The sequence below is a fragment of the Idiotropiscis lumnitzeri genome, chromosome 2, assembly GCF_059441095.1.
Source record: "Idiotropiscis lumnitzeri isolate Australia: NSW breed Sydney's pygmy pipehorse chromosome 2, RoL_Ilum_1.0, whole genome shotgun sequence".
In the NCBI taxonomy this organism is placed as follows: domain Eukaryota; kingdom Metazoa; phylum Chordata; class Actinopteri; order Syngnathiformes; family Syngnathidae; genus Idiotropiscis; species Idiotropiscis lumnitzeri.
This window is the reverse complement of record NC_142392.1, coordinates 10,239,151-10,259,248: the sequence shown is the minus strand read 5'-3', so window position 1 is coordinate 10,259,248 and position 20,098 is coordinate 10,239,151. Positions and strand designations below refer to the sequence as shown.

Genomic DNA, 20,098 nt, shown 5'->3' with positions numbered 1-20,098 from the left:
ATTCCGAAAGGGAGTCTCTGATACCGGTAAAGTCCTTTGTGAGTCACAATTGTCAACAGCTCCTGTGACTCACGTTCCACATTCATTTGGAGGTATGCTTGCGATAAGTCAATTTTGCTGAATTTCTTCCCTCCAGCCAGGCATGAGAAAAGATCATCAATGAGGAGTAATGGATACTTTTCAGTTGACAAAACTGGATTCAAAGTGACTTTGAAATCACCACAAATTCTGGGACTGCCATCCTTTTTTTATGACAGGAACAACAGGAGTAGCCCAGTCACTTGTGCTTACAGGGGCTAGAACCCCACTCTTTACCAATCTGTCGAATTCTGCTTCGACTTTCGGTTTGATGGCGTGTGGGACGGGTCTAGCTTTTAGACACCTTGGGGAACTCCCAGGTTTAACCTTCAGCGTAACAGTAATGTCTTTCATGCTACCAAGTTCACTATCAAAAACCTTGGAATGCTTTTTCAAGATCTTCTGGAGGCAGGTTGTTTCTCCTTCCCTGATTATGAACACTTGTTGCCAATTCAATTTGATCTTCTTGAGCCACCAGCGGCCCAGCAAAGCTGGATAATTTCCTTTTACAACGTACAAGGGAAGAGTCTTTTTCTGTTCGTTATGTTCCACCATCACATACACAACTCCTAGCACTGGGACAGGCGCACCGGTGTATGTTCTTTACTTCAGTCTAGTCTTTTGGAGGACAAGGTGTTGGAATTTGTCTTTACAAACAACTTCCGATATCATGGACACACGTGTACCAGTGTCCAGCTGCATTCGGACTGGCACATTCTCAAGTAACGGTGTGACCCAGTTTCCGTCATCAGGGTCGTCCATAACAGATAAGACATGTACTGTATCTCCCTCTGACTCACAATCACTGTGTTCATCCTCTTCATGTACCATCTACCATTTACATATTTCTTCCGGGTTACACCACCTTTTTGTCTCTCATTATGTTGTTTGTGTGACTGAACCTTCTTACTTCTACAGACACGTTCAATGTGGCCCTTTTTACCACAGTTTCTACAGTCCAAGTCCTTACACCGGCACTCTGTTGACTGATGCCCTGATTTTCCGCAACGATAACAGGGTTGGCTTGATGCTGTTTTCTTTGTAAATTCCGTTGCTCCCTTGTGTATTTGGGTGGAAGTGCTTAACAACTGTGCTTCTTTGGTAGCCATCTCCATTGATGTGCTAATTTTAACCGCCTTCTCCAGTAGCAGGTTAGCTTCTGTCAATAGTCGTTTTTTAATTGACTCACAGCGCAGACCACACACCAGCCAGTCATGTATATTGTCGTTTAGTGAAAGTCCAAATTCGCAATGTTCAGATAACTGTTTCAATACAGCTACACATTTTGAAACAGATTCCCCCTCTTCCTGATTTCTCTTATGGAATCTAAACCTCTCTGCTATGACCAACGGTTTTGGTGCATAATGATTTTTCAGTATAGTCACAATCTCGACATAAGTCTTGTTCCCTCGCTTGTCAGGTTAAACAAGTCTATGCAGTAGGTTGAATGTATTTCCTCCCAGAATACTTAGGAACGTTTGAACGACAAGATTCTCTTCTATCTTGTTAGCCAGAATAAAGTATTCAAACCTATCGGTGTATGAACTCCATTGTTCCTCATTTTCGTCAAATGGCCCCATATGTCCGACCAGAGCCATCCTCGTTTATATTCCTTCAACAATTAGTTCCGGAAAATGTCTTTTTCTTTCTTTTTTTTACTTCGGAGATTTCTCCTACCCCTTCAGCAACGAACACACTTGACGTCCACCACGGGGATCCCTCCCCCTTCGAGGCAGCGGCGTCTCCCGAAACACGGAGGCGGCAGTTAGCTGTTCGGTCAGCCGCGACAACACGCCGCACACCCGGCGAGAAAAAAAAAAAAATTTGACGTCGGCTCACGGCCAAAAACAATCAGCGCAGGGCCATACCTCGTCGCCAGTTTGTTATAACTAGGAGGGTTAATATCCAGAATGAAGACTCGGGAGGCAGGAAGCCATTTCAACTGCGTCTGTATTGTAGCGACTTTGTAAATAGTTCAAGGGTTCTGTGTTTTCCTCTTTTCTGTGGCGGCTGTGAAGGCAGCAGGGGAGTGAACGTTATGTTGTTGTCGTTGTGTTTGGTTGTGGTCTGCTCTGCATCGTTGCGGCCAACAGCAGCCGTTTTTGGCTTAATAATAAAAGTGTTCGCTGATGGACAAATTGGCCTGACTTATTATACAACGTTACACTGGTGTCAGAAGTGATAACGAAAGTATGGCAACGAGTAAAGGAAGTTACGGCTGCCGCCCGCGAGTCAAGGAGGAGGTGGTGGACGATTCTTCCGATGGCGCATGCGGCCGTGATATGAAGCCCGAAAGTGTATCGGAGCATGTTGACCACCAGAGGCGGGCCGCAAGGAAGCTGGCGTTCGATGCTGGTTTCGGCACATTGAATGCTGGGGGAGGAGCAAGCGCGAACGACGTTGACGGTCGCCATTGTCGTCATCAGCCTGTCAAGACTCCAAAATACTCCGGTAGGGCAGACTGGGAGGCTTTCCATGCCCAATTTGAACTTTTGGCACGGGCTGCTGGCTGGACTGAGAAGGATAAAGCACTGCAGCTGGCCATGTGTCTTACGGAGGAAGCTTTGTCCTGCTTGTTATTGCTCAGCCCAGCCGAAAGAGATGACTATGGCGCTTTGGTTGGTTCCCTCAGACGGCGTTTTGGACAATGCAGTCAACCTAATGTTCTACGCTCGGAGCTCTCTAACAGGCAAAGACAGGCTGGTGAACCACTGCGTGTGTTAGTGAATGACATTGAAACTCTGTCAAGGCGTGCATATGCCCATATGCCGACTGATGTGCAGAGTAAGCTGGCCAGGGACCAGTTTATCCGGGCCATTACCCCAAGAGAACTGCGCATACAGACTCAATTGGCGCATCCCCGTACTCTTCAGGAGGCACTGGAGCTGGCCGTGGAGAGAGAGGTCATAGGGGACACCACACGGATTGACCATGTTGACGGCCATGTTGTGCACTCTGCCACACCGGTGAACCAAATCCAGGAGCAACCATTACGGGTGGATGAGCTGACTGAGCTTATTCGCACTAGCACACTGCAGTCGCCACGCAGTGGTGCTCATTCCCGACGGGGCCCTCCAGTTTGTTGGGTGTGTGGCCAGCCTGGGCACATTAGCGTGCGGTGCCCCAAGAAGGCAGATGGTCAGGGAAACGGGCCGGGGTCTGTGTAGAGTGGACGCCGCAGACCCCTGCACCTGTGTCCCAACATGCGTTGTTTCCTGGAGACGGAACCCAACCACAAAGATGGGGGAGAGGAGCTCCATTTTCCCCAGAAGCAGGTGATACTGCAGAGTCTGTGAGGGTGGTTGGCTGGACCCATGCGGGGGATTTCTGTCACGTCCCCATTTCGCTTGGGGGGTCTCCTTGTGTAGCCCTTGTCGACACCGACTACGCTGCAACACTGTTGAGGCCTGATGTATTCCCAGCCGTGGCACGATTGGAAGTCAAGCTTCGAACAGTGACTGGCGAGCTCACCTCTATGCTTGGAAGGGGGGTGGTGACTATCCAAGTGGGGGGACTATGCATGAACTTTCGGGTGTGGGTTGCCGCGGTACGCGACCCCTGCATCATAGGACTGGACTTTCTACGAACAGCCCAGTGCGTGCTTGACCTGGGGAGGAACACGTTGGCTTTTCCAAGAGGCCCCACATTTGAAATGGTGCGCCCTACACAGCCTGAAAAGTCATTCCTTCCGACGTTGAGCGCAGCCATTGCACAGCAGGAGTCTGATCCCACCCATGAACCGCTGGCTCCTATGACTTCTCCACCCACATCAGATGCCCACATTGATGAGCATTCCTCCTCCCCGGCCCCGTGGTCCATGACAGGGTGCGCGAAGTGTGGAAGCGCAACAGTGATGGTTTAGAACCCAAGCAACAGGAGGAGCTGGGGCAACTGTTGTGGGACTTTAAGGACATTTTTGCGCTGACAGAAGAGGAGGTGGGCCGAACAGACTTGGTGCAGCACGAAATTGACACGGGGGATGCACGACCTATCAAAGCACGCCCCCGCCGCATTCCCCTTGCACATCAGGCAGAAGTAGACAGTGTAATTGATGAGATGCTGAAAGCTAGCATCATTGAGCCATCTGACAGCCCTTGGGCCTCAGGGGTTGTCATGGTAAAAAAAAAGACGGTGAAGAAAAGGTTCTGTGTGGACTATAGACCCTTAAACCGCGTGACCAAGAAAGACTCCTATCTACTGCCCCGCATTGATGAGACTCTGGATCTGGTGTATGGATCGTCCTGGTTCTCCTCATTAGACCTGCGCAGTGGATATTGGCAGGTGCCCCTCAGCCCGGAAGGCAGGCCAAAGACTGCTTTCTGTACTGGCAGGGGGTTGTGGCAGTTTCGAGTTCTCTGTTTCGGCCTGTGTAATGCACCTGCTACCTTTGAGCGGCTTATGGACAAGGTGCTGGCTGGCATCCCCCGACAGAAATGTTTGGTCTATTTGGATGACATCCTGTTCCATGGGAACTCTTTCCATGCAGCCTTGGAGGCCCTGCGACAGGTCTTACAAAGAATTTCCACTGCGGGTCTGAAGCTTCACCCTGACAAGTGCTGCTTCATGAGAAGAGAGCTTGAGTTCCTGGGACACAAAGTTGGAGGGGAAGGCATTAGCACTTTGGAGGAGAAAGTGCGAGCCGTGAGGGACTGGCCTACTCCCAGCAACCCACGTGAACTGAAGAGCTTCCTTGGGCTGGCATCCTATTACAGGCGATTCGTGCGGGGATTCTCATGTCTAGCTGCACCGGTTTTCCACCTGCAGCGGAAGGACACTGATTTCGACTGGACTCCTGAGTGCAGACGGGCCTTCAGCTCGCTAAAGAAGGTGCTGACGGAGGCACCCATTCTAGTTCCCCCAGATGCCAACCTGCCGTTTGTCCTGGACACTGATACCAGCAATGTCAGAATTGGGGCGGTTTTGAGTAAAGTGGGGGCAGATGGGAGAGAGTAGTGGCATACTTCAGCAAAACCTTGAATAAGGCTGAACGGCGGTATTGTGTCACACGAAGGGAAATGCTGGCAATTGTGAGAGCCATTAGCCATTTTCGATATTATCTGTCCTGTTTACCCTTCACTGTACGCACTGACCATGCGGCACTCCAGTGGCTATTGTCTTTTAAGGAGCCTAAAGGACAGATTACACGCTGGCTTGAAGAACTGGCACCATATGTCTTCCAAGTTGAGCACAGGGCTGGAAATCACCATGCCAACGCTGACGCTATGTCTCGACGCCCTTGTGCTCTTGCTGGCTGCCGCTTCTGCGAGAAGAGAGAGACCCGAGAGAAGGAACTTTGTGGTGATGAGCAAAGCCCCTCGCATGATCATGTCGACCCCGTATGTAGGGAGGTGCAGGTTGTGGAGGCACCTGAATGGAGGAAGCAGCAGCAACAGGATGTTGACCTCCAACCTGTATTGCAGGGTCAAAACCCAAAGTGGGAGGAGGTCGCTAGATACTCGCCTGCCACTAAAGGACTGTATTCAAAGATTGGGACTCTTTAGGTCAAGGATGGGGTGCTCCAGAGAGCTTGGAAGGAGCCTGCTACTGGTGAGGATAGATGGCAGGTGGTCGTCCCCAGGGCTCTGAGAGAAGCTGTGTTGAAAGCTTCTCTTGGGCCTGCAGGAGCAGGACACTTTGGTGTGTCGAAAACACTTCGCAGACTCCGGCAAAGTTTCTATTGGGGCCAACTAAGGCGAGATGTTGAGGACTTTTGTCGCCGTTGTGACCTCTGCACAGCGCACAAGGGCCTACCAGGCCGGTCTCGTGCCCACCTCCAACAGCTAGCAGTGGGCACTCTTATGGAGAGGATTGCGGTGGACATAATGGGCCCCTTTCCACGCACTGACAAAGGCAACCGTTATGTCTAAGCTGCTATGGACTATTTTACGAAATGGCCAGAAGCATATGCTATCCCCGACCAAGAAGCAGAGACTGTTGCAGACGCGCTGGTTGAAGGCATGTCTACAAGGTTTGGGGCAGCTGAGGTCATTCACAGCGACCAAGGGAGAAACTTTGAGTCGGCTGTGTTCACTGCAATGTGTGAGCGACTGGGCACGAGGAAAACGCGCACAACACCTCTGCATGCTCAAAGTGATGGGCTTATTGAGCGCTTTAACAGGACCTTGGCAAAACAACTCGCAATTCTCACAGCGGAGCACCAACGAGATTGGGACAGGCATCTCCCTCTGGTTTTGTGGGCCTACAGGTCCGCTGTACAGGATTCCACTTCATGTACACCTGCCCTGCTCATGCTGGGGCGTGAGCTACGGACACCGGTGGAAATGGCTTTTGGCAGACCCCCTGATACACCAGCCGTGCCACCAGGACCAGAGTATGCCAGGAGACTTCAAGAAATAGAATAGAAATAGAAATCCCTTTATTGTCATTGTACTCAAGTGTGCAACGAGATTAGGTTGGAGTCATGTCTTTGCTCGCAACCATTTACAGAAGGCAGGTGTAAGGCAGAAAAGGAATTATGACATGAAGGCCAGAGGGACGGACTTTAAGGCCAGAGACCTGGTTTGGGTGTCCAGCCCAAAAAGGAAAAAGGGCAGGTGTCCTAAATTGGACAGGCAGTGGGCGGGGCCGTGTGGCGTGCTGGAGAGGATAGGAGAGGTGGTGTATAGGGTGCAGCTGCCACCTGGTGGCAGACGGGTAGCCCTCCACAGAGACAGACTGGCCCCATATAGAGGTGGTGCCGTTCCACAGCAGCAGTCTGGGTCGCGGACACACTCACAGTGGGTTTCGAATCCCAACCCTCCAAGACGGCGGATTGTACCTCCACTCTCACCCCCATAGGCGGCTACAGTTGAGGACTCATCGCCTGATGCTACACTGACTGTTCCGAGCGGACATGCCTCGGGGCGGCCTCAGCGACAGAGGAGACCACCGGGTCATCTCGGTAACTTTGTTGAATGACGCCCTCGGGACGAGGTTCTTGATAAAGGGGAGGGCAGTGTAACGACTTTGTAAATAGTTCAAGGGTTCTGTGTTTTCCTCGTTTCTGTGGAGGCTGTGAAGGCAGCAGGGGAGTGAACGTTATGTTGTTGTTGTTGTTGTTAAATCACTCGAGGCGCCTGAGGATAATCCTCAGAAGCGCAAGACTCGCGTGTGGGAGTAGCGGGGGGAATGGGTGACGTAGAGTTGGGGGCAAGAGATGACGGGGTGATAGTTATAGATGAAGTGGGGGTGCTACGACTGGCCTGTGCCACCCGTGTAGGCGGAGAGAGCCCAAACAGATTATGCAGACGAAGCCTTGTATGTCCATTGAATATCGGGACAGGCCGGAGCAGCTCCTGTGGAACCCCCGTCGACAGGCGGCACAGTCGATGTCGCTCGCCCTAAGAAGAAGAGATCGCAGATGCAGGACGGGCAATGCAGCTCCGATAAGGGAAAAGGGCGCCTCCCACGACGCGAGTCTGAGTGTAGTAGCCAGGATTCGCAGGGCTCCTCCATGAAGAAGCCCTTCGCGGGACACCTGGAGAAGGTTCCTGGTCTTTGTCCCGCTGTTGTTGTCGTTGTGTTTGGTTGTGGTCTGATCGGCGTGGTTGCGGCCAACAGCAGCCGTTTTTGGCTTAATAATGGATGGATGGACAAATTGGCCTGACTTATTATACAACGTTACAGTATTTTTCGTTCAGCGCTCAACAACAACTTACGTCATCAACAAGTTACCCAGGGGGCACAACTGCATTCTCAATGAGAAACGACTACAATCAATACATCACATCTGTTAAAACCGAAGAACGAAGTTGCGCCTTGATTGAACTCGAAAGGAGTAACACCGAGTGCCTGTTGAAGTAACTATTCCAGACCACGCCCATAATGGCATAAAAATGATGTATGAGTTAGTGAAGGACGTGTTTGGTGAAAAGTAGTTATATTACATTTGGAAGCAGATATTAACAAAGGAAAAACGACTGGTTATTTGATTTTCATTTTAAAAAATAAATTCCCAAATTGAAATACAGCTTGTTTGTTTTCTGAAACAAGGAAGGAAACATCTCAAAACAGCTTGAATTTAAAATTTTGTTTCGACGACGAAAATAGAATATAACACGAGCAAAAATGGAAAAACGGCTTTTCTATTTATTTGAGATTCCCGGAAGTGGTCGGAGAGGGACAAATTGAAAGACTGCAATTGCGTTTTCTAGCCTATAGGTGACAATGTTTTCCACAGTTTTGAATGAGTGAAGACGGGTTTTATCGCCATTTACTGTTTAATAAACAACGACTTTTAAAGTTTGTGGTATATTATTGTTGTAGATGTGCGGGTCTGGCCCAGCTTCCCTCCGGACAGGTCGACAAGCAAGGCTGGAGTGGTGATATAAAAAAACTTCTGAGACACTCTGGTGGTTGGAAAAAGATTGTATTGGTGTCAAATTAGCTGATGCCAGAAGTTCCCCCAAAAAACAACAGTTGCACTATGTTAGAAGTAGAAATGAAGAATTATTACCATCCATAAATTACAACGTATGGAAATACAAACGTAAAATGTTGTTGGGTTTCTCACCTGTTTCACACTCTTTACTTCGCCAGCTTTCTCGTTTGTCACTTTTTCCTGTTTGCTTGTGTTTTGGGTTGCGATTTTTGATTGGCTCTCTTCATCATTGAGGTCAGCGTCGATCTGGAGGAACTCAATGTCGGTGTAATGTGTGCAAAAATATACTTTATTTCTAAAGCGCATTTCACGTATGTGGGTTTAAACTTGAATTGCTGTCTGTTTTGTTTTTTCAGCGTTACCAGTTTACATTAAGTACACTAAATCCATCAAAGGCTATTAATTACATAAATCCTACAATAAAGATAACTTTAACTCTATTGATGAAAGTAAAGTTTAATTTAGGCTATTAAGTAACTCAGTGGTGGGCCTTCAATGCCTTCTCTGTTGGCCAAACATAATCAATCAAAAAAAATGATCAGAATCTTCACATTGATGTCATATTCTAGCTGAGCGTTGTATTTTTAGGTGAGAGTTTTGAATCTCATCAGAATTCCGCTCGCTCGTGTTGCCGGGCAGGTTTCACATACATTTCACATCTTTTCTGTCAAAGTCAATTAGCTTTCATATTTGTTCGATGGTTGCGATAGCCAATCAGATCACGAGTTGGTTACAGTGAGCCTTCTCGCTGACCTTATGCTGAGGGTGATGAACGCGTTTTGTGATTGGATACTCACTTGTGAGGGGGCAGCACTATGCCGAATCAACACATGGAAAGTCCTAATTGGCGACCGTTCGAAAATCTGAAATATATTCTTGCTTTTTTTAAACCACAATGGCCGAAGGAGGGAAAAGTGTGAATTTAATTGCAGATAAACTTGCAAGGACATTTTCAAGTCGGACCTTTCAAGAGAAGCTATATCGTCCAACACTCACTCAGTGGTGCGTAAGTGTGTTTCTGGATATTATTTGTCCAGCCGTGGTGTCAGAAATGATGGTATTTTGATGGGGATTCATTCAAGTAGGACGAAGTAGGACTTCACTGAAGGCACCTTAAATTACTTCCATACCCTGGAAGGTCACTGACCTGGCGAGAGAATTGCCCCCACCATAAACAATGCTCAGGCCTATTTTCTCTCAGGGCAGTATCTGGTTACATCGGAACTTCAGAACCAAGACTGGTAACTTCTGTGAGCTCCAGTCCCTTCATAGTTTCATAAAGAGAATTACTTCCCATATCTAAATTAGGCCATTTAAAAACACACAACTTTTTTTTTCATTTATTTCAATGTATATTTAAGCTTTCTTATGTAATAATACAATATTTATTCAATTATTTTAATGTTAAATTATATCAATATTAATTTAAACCTTTTTATTTCACACTTGAATATTGCTTAACATATTTGTTCATTTGAATATGTGTGCAATTTAAATTATTCCATCCATCCAGCCATTTTCTGCCGCTCATCCGGGGTCGGGTTATTGAATTAATTTTTTAAGTATTTTTTATAATTCAATATTTATTTCAAGATCAGGACTCTTCTCAAATAGTTCAATATTTATAAAATGTTTCTATATTTGTTATTAATTGAATTAAGTCTGTATGTGATTTCCAATTTTACATTTTAATATTTTCCCATTTCACTATATAAATAATCCAATGTATAAAAAATATGATAAAGCATGAAAAAAAATGTTTGGTATATTTGACAAATGATTTAAGTTTTTCCGAAGTGAGATTCTGCTTAGAAACACACCCCAAACGCTTGATAGAGCTCAACCTAGAAAGTGGTTTTAGCTCGTCAGAAATGTATTCAGAAAGCGAAATATTAAATGTATCTGAGGGGATATTTGAAGAGTTCGAGTTTTGTTCAATGGACCATACATATACGAGCCAGCCAAACACAGCGAGAAAAACCAGCGCTGACTCCAGTCGCCATCAAGTTGCCAACTCCTTACATACCAAAACCTTTGAGAGAAATTGAGACTGCTTGCGTTTCTCTTTCTTGTTCTTTTTATAGTTCAACTTCTAGTTCAGTTTTTCACCTTTTCACAGCGTAACGAAGGCCAGTTGAGCAAGTGGAACAAGTCATTTTATTGATGATTGTGGAAGGCACCGATTTCATAAGCACCGTTTCTTCTCACACCTTTTCCATTAAATACGATTAAAAAGACAACTGAAAAGCATAATGTTAAAAAATGTTATTCCAGGCAAAGGCAATTAATTTTATTTACATGTTTGATGTAAACACACAAAAAAAAACTCATCATCACTCAGACACAATGGTTCTTCTGGCACTGATCACATTGGCTTTGTGTCAATAAAAGAGCTTTGCAAAATTCAATTTCATATTTTATTGAAAATCACATTTACATCTTACCACAAAGAGTCGGTTCTTTCATTTTTTTTCTTCTTTTTTTTAATCTTCAAGTATCGCTGCAATTCTCACCAGCACAATTGTGTCTCTCAGCATGCTGTTTAGTGAAGAATGTTTTAGCACAAACACTGCAACTGAATGGCTTGTCTCCACTGTGCGTTCTTGTGTGGATTCGTAAATGCAACTTTTGAGAGAAGCTTTTGCCACAAACTGAGCAGGAAAAAGGTTTTTCTCCACTGTGCGTTCTTGTGTGGTTTGTTAAATGCAACTTTTGAGAGAAACTCTTGGCACAAACTGAGCAGGAAAAAGGTTTTTTACCACTGTGCTTTCTTGTGTGCCTTACTAAATGAGACTTTCGAGAGAAGCTCTTGCCACAAATTGAGCAAGAAAAAGGTTTTTCTCCACTGTGTGTTATTGCGTGCCTTGTGAAATTAGAATTATCGGAGAAGCTTTTACCACAATCTGAGCAGCTAAAGGTTTTTTCACCACTGTGTGTTCTTGTGTGATTTGTTAAAAATGACTTTACATTAAAGCTTTTGCCACAAACTGAGCAGGAAAAAGGTTTTTCACCACTGTGCTTTCTTGTGTGGCTTGTTAAATGCGACTTTTGAGAGAAACTCTTGCCACAAATTGAGCAAGAAAAAGGTTTTTCTCCACTGTGTGTTCTTGCGTGCCTTGTGAAATTAGAATTCTCTGAGAAGCTTTTACCACAATCTGAGCAGGAAAAGGGTTTTTCACCACTGTGTGTTCTTGTGTGGCTTGTTAAATGTGACTTTAGAGAAAAGCTTTTGCCACAAATTGAGCAGGAAAAAGGTTTTTCACCACTGTGTGTTCTTGTGTGGCTTGTTAAATTTGATTTTAGAGAAAAGCTTTTACCACAAAACAAGCAGGAAAAAGGTTTTTCTCCACTGTGCGTTCTTGTGTGCCTTACTAAAGAAGACTTTCGAGAGAAGCATTTTCCACAAATTGAGCAGGAAAAAGGTTTTTCACCACTGTGCTTTCTTGTGTGGCTTGTTAAATGCGACTTTTGAGAGAAACTCTTGCCACAAATTGAGCAAGAAAAAGGTTTTACTCCACTGTGTGTTCTTGCATGCCTTGTGAAATTAGAATTCTCGGAGAAGCTTTTACCACAATCTGAGCAGGAAAAAGGTTTTTCACCACTGTGTGTTCTTGTGTGGCTTGTTAAATGTGACTTTAGAGAAAAGCTTTTGTCACAAATTGAGCAGGAAAAAGGTTTTTCACCACTGTGTGTTCTTGTGTGGCTTGTTAAATGTGACTTTAGAGAAAAGCTTTTGTCACAAATTGAGCAGGAAAAAGGTTTTTCGCCACTGTGCGTTCTTGTGTGCCTTACTAAAGAAGACTTTCGAGAGAAGCATTTTCCACAAACTGAGCAGGAAAAAGGTTTATCTCCGCTGTGTGTTCTTGTGTGCGGTTTTAACGACAGCTTTGAAGTTAATGAGTCAGTGTGACATGCCCTTTCACCTTTGGCTTGCCCATCATCTTCATCATCATCATCATCATGAGTGTCTGATAATGTGTCCTCATTTTGTGCTTGTGATGGCCCCCAGTGGTCTTCATCACCTTCTGTTGTCACGTGATGTCTTGAGCTGCTGCTTGGAGGCTCCGCCCCTCTGTTGTCCTCACTCTCATCCTTGTTTTCATCTTCACTCTTTATAGGGACAACGTTCACTGGTGACTTGTTGATCTCCTCCTCCTCCTCCTCCTTTTTGATGTGAGTCCAGTCTGGCTCCTCTTTCACAGAAAGGAGATCGTTTTCACTGACGTCTGTAGGACACAGAAAGACAAATTTGGTTTGGTCAAGTCAAAGCTTCAGGCGGCAACTTTGTCTGATATTGTTTTTACCATGCTACCTTGACTTGTGCCTGCCGCACACGGAGCAATGCGTGCGACCCCAATTTGGACCGGACCATGGGGGTATTTCACAAAATTACGTCCGATGATGTCAACCTTCCTTTCTTAGCAGCACAGCTGTGATAAACGAGCATTTAAAAAGGAAGCACGTTGCGGCTGATGCCCGATTTCATTCCTGACATAGTCACAGACGTTTCTGGAAGCGAGCTGAAGTTAGCACACACAGGCTATTGTGTGCGTCTGATGGAACACCTGTTGTGGGACCCTAACTTAGTAATGGGGGCCACTGGGGGCCATCGCAACATAATGTCATTGATAAAATAGGAATCCTTCAAGCGAAATATGTTTACAAGTATTTCATTTTGCATTTATGGATAGTTTCATCGTGGGTACTTTTTGCTTCCATTATAATCTGGATCCCTAAAAGAATTAAAGGGGACCTGGAATCAGAGTGGCTATTTATTGCATGATTTACGTTTGGGTTTTTTTTTTACCCAAAATGACATTTAGCCTGCTAGTAAGTTCCGACATTACCCTTTTTATTTGTATAAAATTTCTGTTTTGAAATAAATTTTAAAACAAAATTACGTTTGAAGAGTAAAAGTTCTTACACATAAGCATTAAGCAACAACACTTTCACTCTGACTTTCATGTTGACATATTTGAATAATGACTGTATATTTTAAAGTTATCCAATATGTATTCAAATTCGACGAAGATACACCAAAATATTATGAGTTCACTGAATTATTTTGTAACCGCAATGATGTATAACAGCCATAGGGTGTCAGTAATGAGTAACAAAGTAACACAAGACCTCCCACTGTTCCGTCATCATTGTCTTTTGCATACATTATCAAGAACTATGAGTTGCAGTCGAGATGCAAACCACCTGGGCCACAGGAACTTTATTACCAGGAACTAAATGTTCCTGGCCTTGTTGGTAGAAAAGGGGGTTGTGACGTTCTCCCTTTTTAAGCCCATAGTAAGCCAAAGATGCAGATGCATTCCTTGCAGCATGTGCTTGTTCACTGATGAGATCCGTGCAACCTTGGATGGATGCATTAAATGTATTTTAAATGTTTGGATGAGATGAAACTATGCACACGTGCACAAAACTGTGCAGATCCACCGGAGGTTCATTGACTCTCACCCGACGAAGCCAGTACAAAGTTAATAAATAAACAAGACCATTACGTGCTTGATTTTTTAAAAAAACTTAATATTTTGTGTTTTATCCACTAAAATTGATCAACCGCCATTGATGTTTTCGCCGCAGTGTGCACATTTTTTAGAGTCAGGCAGAATTCCTTCCGGGAGAAATTGCTTGAACAAGATATAAATACCAGAAAATGTAAAATGTTAAATCAGTTCAAATTTTATAAAAAAAAATACATGGAGTTCACCCCCCCCTATTGGTTGTTCTTTGGCATATATTTTCTGCACTGATTTCATTTGGCAAAAACAAATGTTCAGCAGACCTGCAAGTAAAAGGTAATATTTAAAAATAAAGCGGAAATAACCTTGGACGCATTTCCCCAAACAACTTAATGTTGTGATGCATATTTTTAACGATAGAAAGTCGTTCTTTACAAAGCAAATGAGAGTAAGACGTGTACAAACCTGCTTTGAGTGGCACAACACGAGGCTGGTTGCAAACTTCGTCCAGCAGTTGAAGATGTTGCTCGTTCTCTTCTTTTATTCCACGAAGTTTCTCTTTGTACTTGGGTGTCGTTCTTTCACACATATTCAAATGATAATTCCCCAAAATCCGAACTTGATCGCTGCTTGGCGATGAGTCATGTGCCTCTTTTTGTTTGCGGCTAGCTAGCTAACAAGCTAAGCTAACTACGCCGAAAAGCATCAACGCGCGAAGATGAGGTTTTCGGGACATAAAGACTTAATGAATTATGTCGTAGTCCTTTAGAGTAGCACTGGACATCCTTTGAGAAAATTACAGTCAGTTCCACACTAAATCAGAAGAATTTAGCGGTGGGTGTTTTTGTTCCGGTGTGGACGGGTCGGTGGATGTGGTCGAGGTCCTTCGGAAGCTGCGCGCTTGCTTATGACGTCATGCTTTAAGAGCGTATTTTCCAAATATATTTCTTTGCCTCAGTGGGTTTTTTTACACCTGGCTGTTCTCTTTTAATATATATTCTATGTAATATTTTAATTCGGTTGATAAAAAAAATGTAACAAAATAATTAAAATAACGCCACATAAGCGAGTCAGCTCCGACGTCACTTCCCCCTATGCCCGGAGAAGCCGCTGCTGCAAGAGCAGTGGGACTTTTACGTTTCTCTTACCGAACTTGCAACTATGCTGTGGTTCACTCGGGCTGCAAGATTGTATGAATATGTCTGCATATACTAGCAGTGCTTCTCAATTATTTCACGCCCGCCCCTACCAAGAAGAAAAAAGACTCGGCCCCCCCCCCACCACCATTTTTTTCTGTCTTTGTAGATTGATATTAGATTGTCAATAAAATATCCCTTAACTAAGCTAAATTGCTAAGAAATATAATTTTGAGAATTATTATTGTGAGGATCTCGAAACTCAGTACTCTGTTGTGCAAATATTGATGATGACAAATATTTACTCATACGTTTTTTGTAAAATCTTTATTCACAAAAGCAAACCAAACACAGTTATTAATACCAAAATCCATGCGATACATCTAATTTGAAGTACTTAGCACCTGCCATGTCACTCAAGATTTCTTCACGCTTGGGAATCTGATAATAGAGATAATAGAATTACGCTTTTTCAAATTTTGATGACGTCATAGCCCCGCCTACAGAATTACGCTTTTGTCTCGTTGTCCCCGCCTACAGAATTACGCTTTTGTCCAAAATGGCCGCTATCCCCGCCCCTGTGTTAAAACTATCCAATCTCCAGCCACCTATTTAAAAATATTTACATATTCCCTGCCCCTTGAAGGTTTAATACCACGCCTACAGAATTACGCTTTTGTCGAAGTGGGCCCCGCCTACAGAATTACGCTTTTTGTCATTGTGATGACGTTGTATGTGTGTGTGTGTGTGTGTGTGTGTGGGCCAAGGGCCCCGCCTACAGAATTACGCTTTTTGTCTCGTTGTGATGACGTTGTGTGTGTGATTGGGAGGGGGGCTTGGCCCCCCTCCCAAACTGTATGCTTCTTATGTTAAAAACAATGTGTTCCCTGCGTGCGTGCGTCCCCAACCCAAACTGTACTTATGTTATTCATATTTAAATATCTGAAGTATATAAAGCATCCAATGAAATTTTATTTAATTAGATATAGCTCATTTCATTGGATGCTTTATATACTTCAGATATTTAAATACGAGTGAAATAATATGAGTTGAGAAGAGCAGGCGTTGTTTTTACCTTTGAATAAGATGTTTATTCGGTGGATATAGGTCATCCATATTTAAATATCTGAAGTATATAAAGCATCCAATGAAATGAGCTATATCTAATTAAATAATGTAGATGTATAAAATTAAATTAAACGAGTGAAATAATACGAGTTGAGAAGAGCAGGCGTTGTTATTACCTTTGAATAATATGTTTATTCGGTTGATATTTGCCCTTTTTGCAAACATGTCTGGACATATTCCCAGCGACATAAGTTTAAACATGGTATTGTGCAGGCTTGGGGGTTTGTCCGGGCAAGACGCCGGACAACCCTCCAAGCCTGCAGCAGCCTCAAGGTGTTTCAAAAGATAGTGAGTGGCGACATCCTGTCGATCGATGGGCAGCCGTGGGCATCCGGGCGACCACCCTCCTCCTTCTTACCTTTTTGTAAAATCTGCCGAGTCATGTTTACTTGTCTGGACATGTATCTGTTGGCTACATTTGGCCAATCGAACCACGCCATTTAACCCTCCCCCGGTCTCAAACCAGTATAAGTAAAGCCCAAGTCACGCTCTGCACAGACAAGACAATTTTTCCAGCTCGTGAAAGAAATGAAGACGTGTAGACCAAGACATCATCTGGGTGTGAACAGCAAGGCCCGAAGGGTGACAACCATCGCCGCACCTGATCATATTGACAACAACATTGCAGAAATCTCTTCAGGTAAACGATGCAATTAATCTTTAACTATATAGCTTTCTAATATTTAATCATGGTATCTTTGTATTACAGATAGCGGTGTGGATGAACCTACATGCGATCAAGATCTGAATATGGATGTTGTGGAAACCTTTACAACTACAAACATGGAACAGGTTGAGACCTCTACAAATGTAGACCAGGATGGACCCTCTACAAAAACAGGCGAGGACCAGACTGTGCCATCATACTCCTTGTGGATGGGGGGCCCAGGAATCTTAGCAAGACCTGTTGCACCCTCGTACAACAACGGCGAGCCATCGTATTCAGGGTGGAGTCGTCCCGTTTCGCCGACACCGTCGTCGACACCTCCGATGACCCCCACCTCGTCGGCCGAATCTTCACAAAACGAGAAGGTACAACTGTCCAGTTGGTCCGACCAGGCTGATTCTCCACAAACCACGGAGATCAAGGTTCAGACCGTCAACGACCCTGACCACGGACCAGCACCTATTTCCGAAGATGAGGCAAAACATATGTCATGGGATAATCCTCCTAAGGGATGGATTGATATGGATGTCGTATTAGTTGTTAAGGCGGCTATTATTTACATGGTCAGACGTTTTTTGATAAAGTATCACAAAAAAAGGGGTTGTTTGCATAGCTATAGATACCTATGCAATTGTTATTATCTAAGACTGCACTATGACCGCATCATGCCCATCCTTTGCGGTAAAAAGTTTTTACCATGTATTCACTACTTGTTGGATTTGTGTTCTGTAAAAGCGGATAAAGAAACAGTCAAGCGAATTGCAGAGATCTTAATGGTGGATTTAGCACTCGTAAAGGACTTACTGGACCGCCTTAAAGCGGATGAGCCCATATGTTTTATGATATATCGTGATCAACTTGATACTTTCGAAGAATATCTTATAGAAAATATTAACTTTGAATAAAAAATGGGTAATGTCTTCAGAAAATTATCGTTTTTTGGCTATAGAAGCCAAGGGTGGGCATATATAATAAATAGAGCAATTACATATAACCCCGATGATAAAGACCCTTTCATTGAAAATTTTTTATTGTTTATGCAAAAAGTGCGTGCCATGTCTTTAACAATTTTTCAGGAGCCTTGGGAATTGTTTGTGCAACATGTCATATTTTTGAGTCGCTCGGGATTGATCGACACGTTTCAAAATATTTTGGAAAATTGGGAAAATGCGATAAGTGTAGGACATGTACTTACCATACTCACGCTGTTTAACGATGTGATAAGATACCGTCTCCGTCATCAACAACCTGTGGATCTCGCGCACGAATTGAAGCTGTTTGAAGACCTGTTAGAATCAAAAGTTAATCCATCTGTTTTAACCCTGACCTATAGACTTTTTACATCTTAGAGAATCCTTATCACGTGTAACCATACTTAACCTTCTTTCAATAAAAAATGGATGTTTTTAAAAAGATGCTTTTGTGTCTGTCTGTGTGTTTAGATAAATAGCGATGTGATGTTTGTCACTAAATCATAAACCGTCATGAGCGTTAAGCGGTGGTTGAAAAAACTGTACTACGACCCCGCTCATCCAGCCAGCTTTGGAGGTGTAGAACGCCTTCATTTAGCTGCGTCGGAGAAAATGGGTCAAAAAGTGACGCGTCATAAAGTCAAGGATTTTTTATCTTCGCAAGATGCATACACCTTGCACAAACCAGCACGAATTCATTTCCCTAGGAACAGAGTTTTTGTGTCCAGTCCTATGAATCAATTCCAAGCCGATCTATGTGATATGCAAGCTCTGACCGAGTACAACGATGGTTTTAAATACCTACTCACAATCATCGATGTGTTCTCAAAACGAGCGTATGCCCGTGTGCTGATGAACAAGACGGGGCCAGAAGTTGTTCGAGCCTTTGAATCGGTTTTATCCTTTAGCGGCATCCCTAAAAAGTTACAAACAGACAAGGGAAAGGAGTTCTTCAACACGCAATTTCAGAGGTTGATGAAAAAACACAATATTAATCATTTTGCAACAGCCAGTGATTTGAAAGCCTCGGTGGTCGAAAGGTTTAATCGAACTTTAAAAACTCGAATGTGGCGATATTTCACCGCCAACAACACACGTCGTTATATCGACGTATTACAAGATTTAATCGATAGTTACAATGAAAGTTATCATACAAGTATAAAAATGAAACCTAACCAAGTCACACCAGATAACACATGGCTTGTCTTCCAAAACTTGTACGGCAACATACCCTCTGGGGGTAGTGATAGAATAAAAATGATATTTAAACAAGGAGATCTCGTTAGAATATCAAAAGTGCGAGGTGTGTTTGACAAGAAATATGAACAGAGTTTTACAGACGAGTTATTTACGATAGCGGAGTGTGTACCGCGTTTTCCACCTGTTTACAAGCTTAAAGACTACGACGGTGAAATAGTGCAAGGAACTTTTTATGCACACGAGCTCCAGAAAGTCACGATATCCAAGGATCAAATCTTTCAAGTGGAGAAGATTATCAAACGGCGTAAAGTCGGCGGACAGAAACAGTTTCTCATACGTTGGAAGGGCTGGCCTGTGAAATATGACAGTTGGGTCCCCGCTACACAAGTCGTCGACGTATAAATAAGAAGCTTTACAACGAATCTCGACATTTACCAACATGGATCCGAATCTTGAAGGGGGGTTTTACGTCACCTTACCCTCCAATGCAAGTTCTGATGTGTATGTAGACAATACGATAGCTGAATACAGAGTGAATCTGGCTCATCATATCGATCTCGAAGGTAATTGGGAAGTAGCTCTGAGTGAAATATCCTACCCCCATACATGGTTCAACGTGCCTGAAGATCAAGCATCTTTTGACTATGTAGATGCATGGGAGAGATAATAGAATTACGCTTTTTCAAATTTTGATGACGTCATAGCCCCGCCTACAGAATTACGCTTTTGTCTCGTTGTCCCCGCCTACAGAATTACGCTTTTGTCCAAAATGGCCGCTATCCCCGCCCCTGTGTTAAAACTATCCAATCTCCAGCCACCTATTTAAAAATATTTACATATTCCCTGCCCCTTGAAGGTTTAATACCACGCCTACAGAATTACGCTTTTGTCGAAGTGGGCCCCGCCTACAGAATTACGCTTTTTGTCATTGTGATGACGTTGTATGTGTGTGTGTGTGTGTGTGTGTGTGGGCCAAGGGCCCCGCCTACAGAATTACGCTTTTTGTCTCGTTGTGATGACGTTGTGTGTGTGATTGAAAGGGGGGCTTGGCCCCCCTCCCAACTGTA

The 20,098-nt window shown here is 44.1% G+C and overlaps 1 long non-coding RNA gene across 1 annotated transcript; it reads right to left on the bottom strand.

Annotated features, from left to right (window-relative positions):
- Window positions 1-16,862: 16,862 nt before the first annotated feature.
- LOC148341653 (uncharacterized) lies at window positions 16,863-18,716 on the bottom strand. The gene is made up of 3 exons (XR_015839758.1): window positions 18,641-18,716; window positions 18,056-18,146; window positions 16,863-17,319 (listed from the first exon to the last, which is right to left on the bottom strand). It is a non-coding gene; the product is annotated as an uncharacterized LOC148341653 (long non-coding RNA).
- Window positions 18,717-20,098: the final 1,382 nt, after the last annotated feature.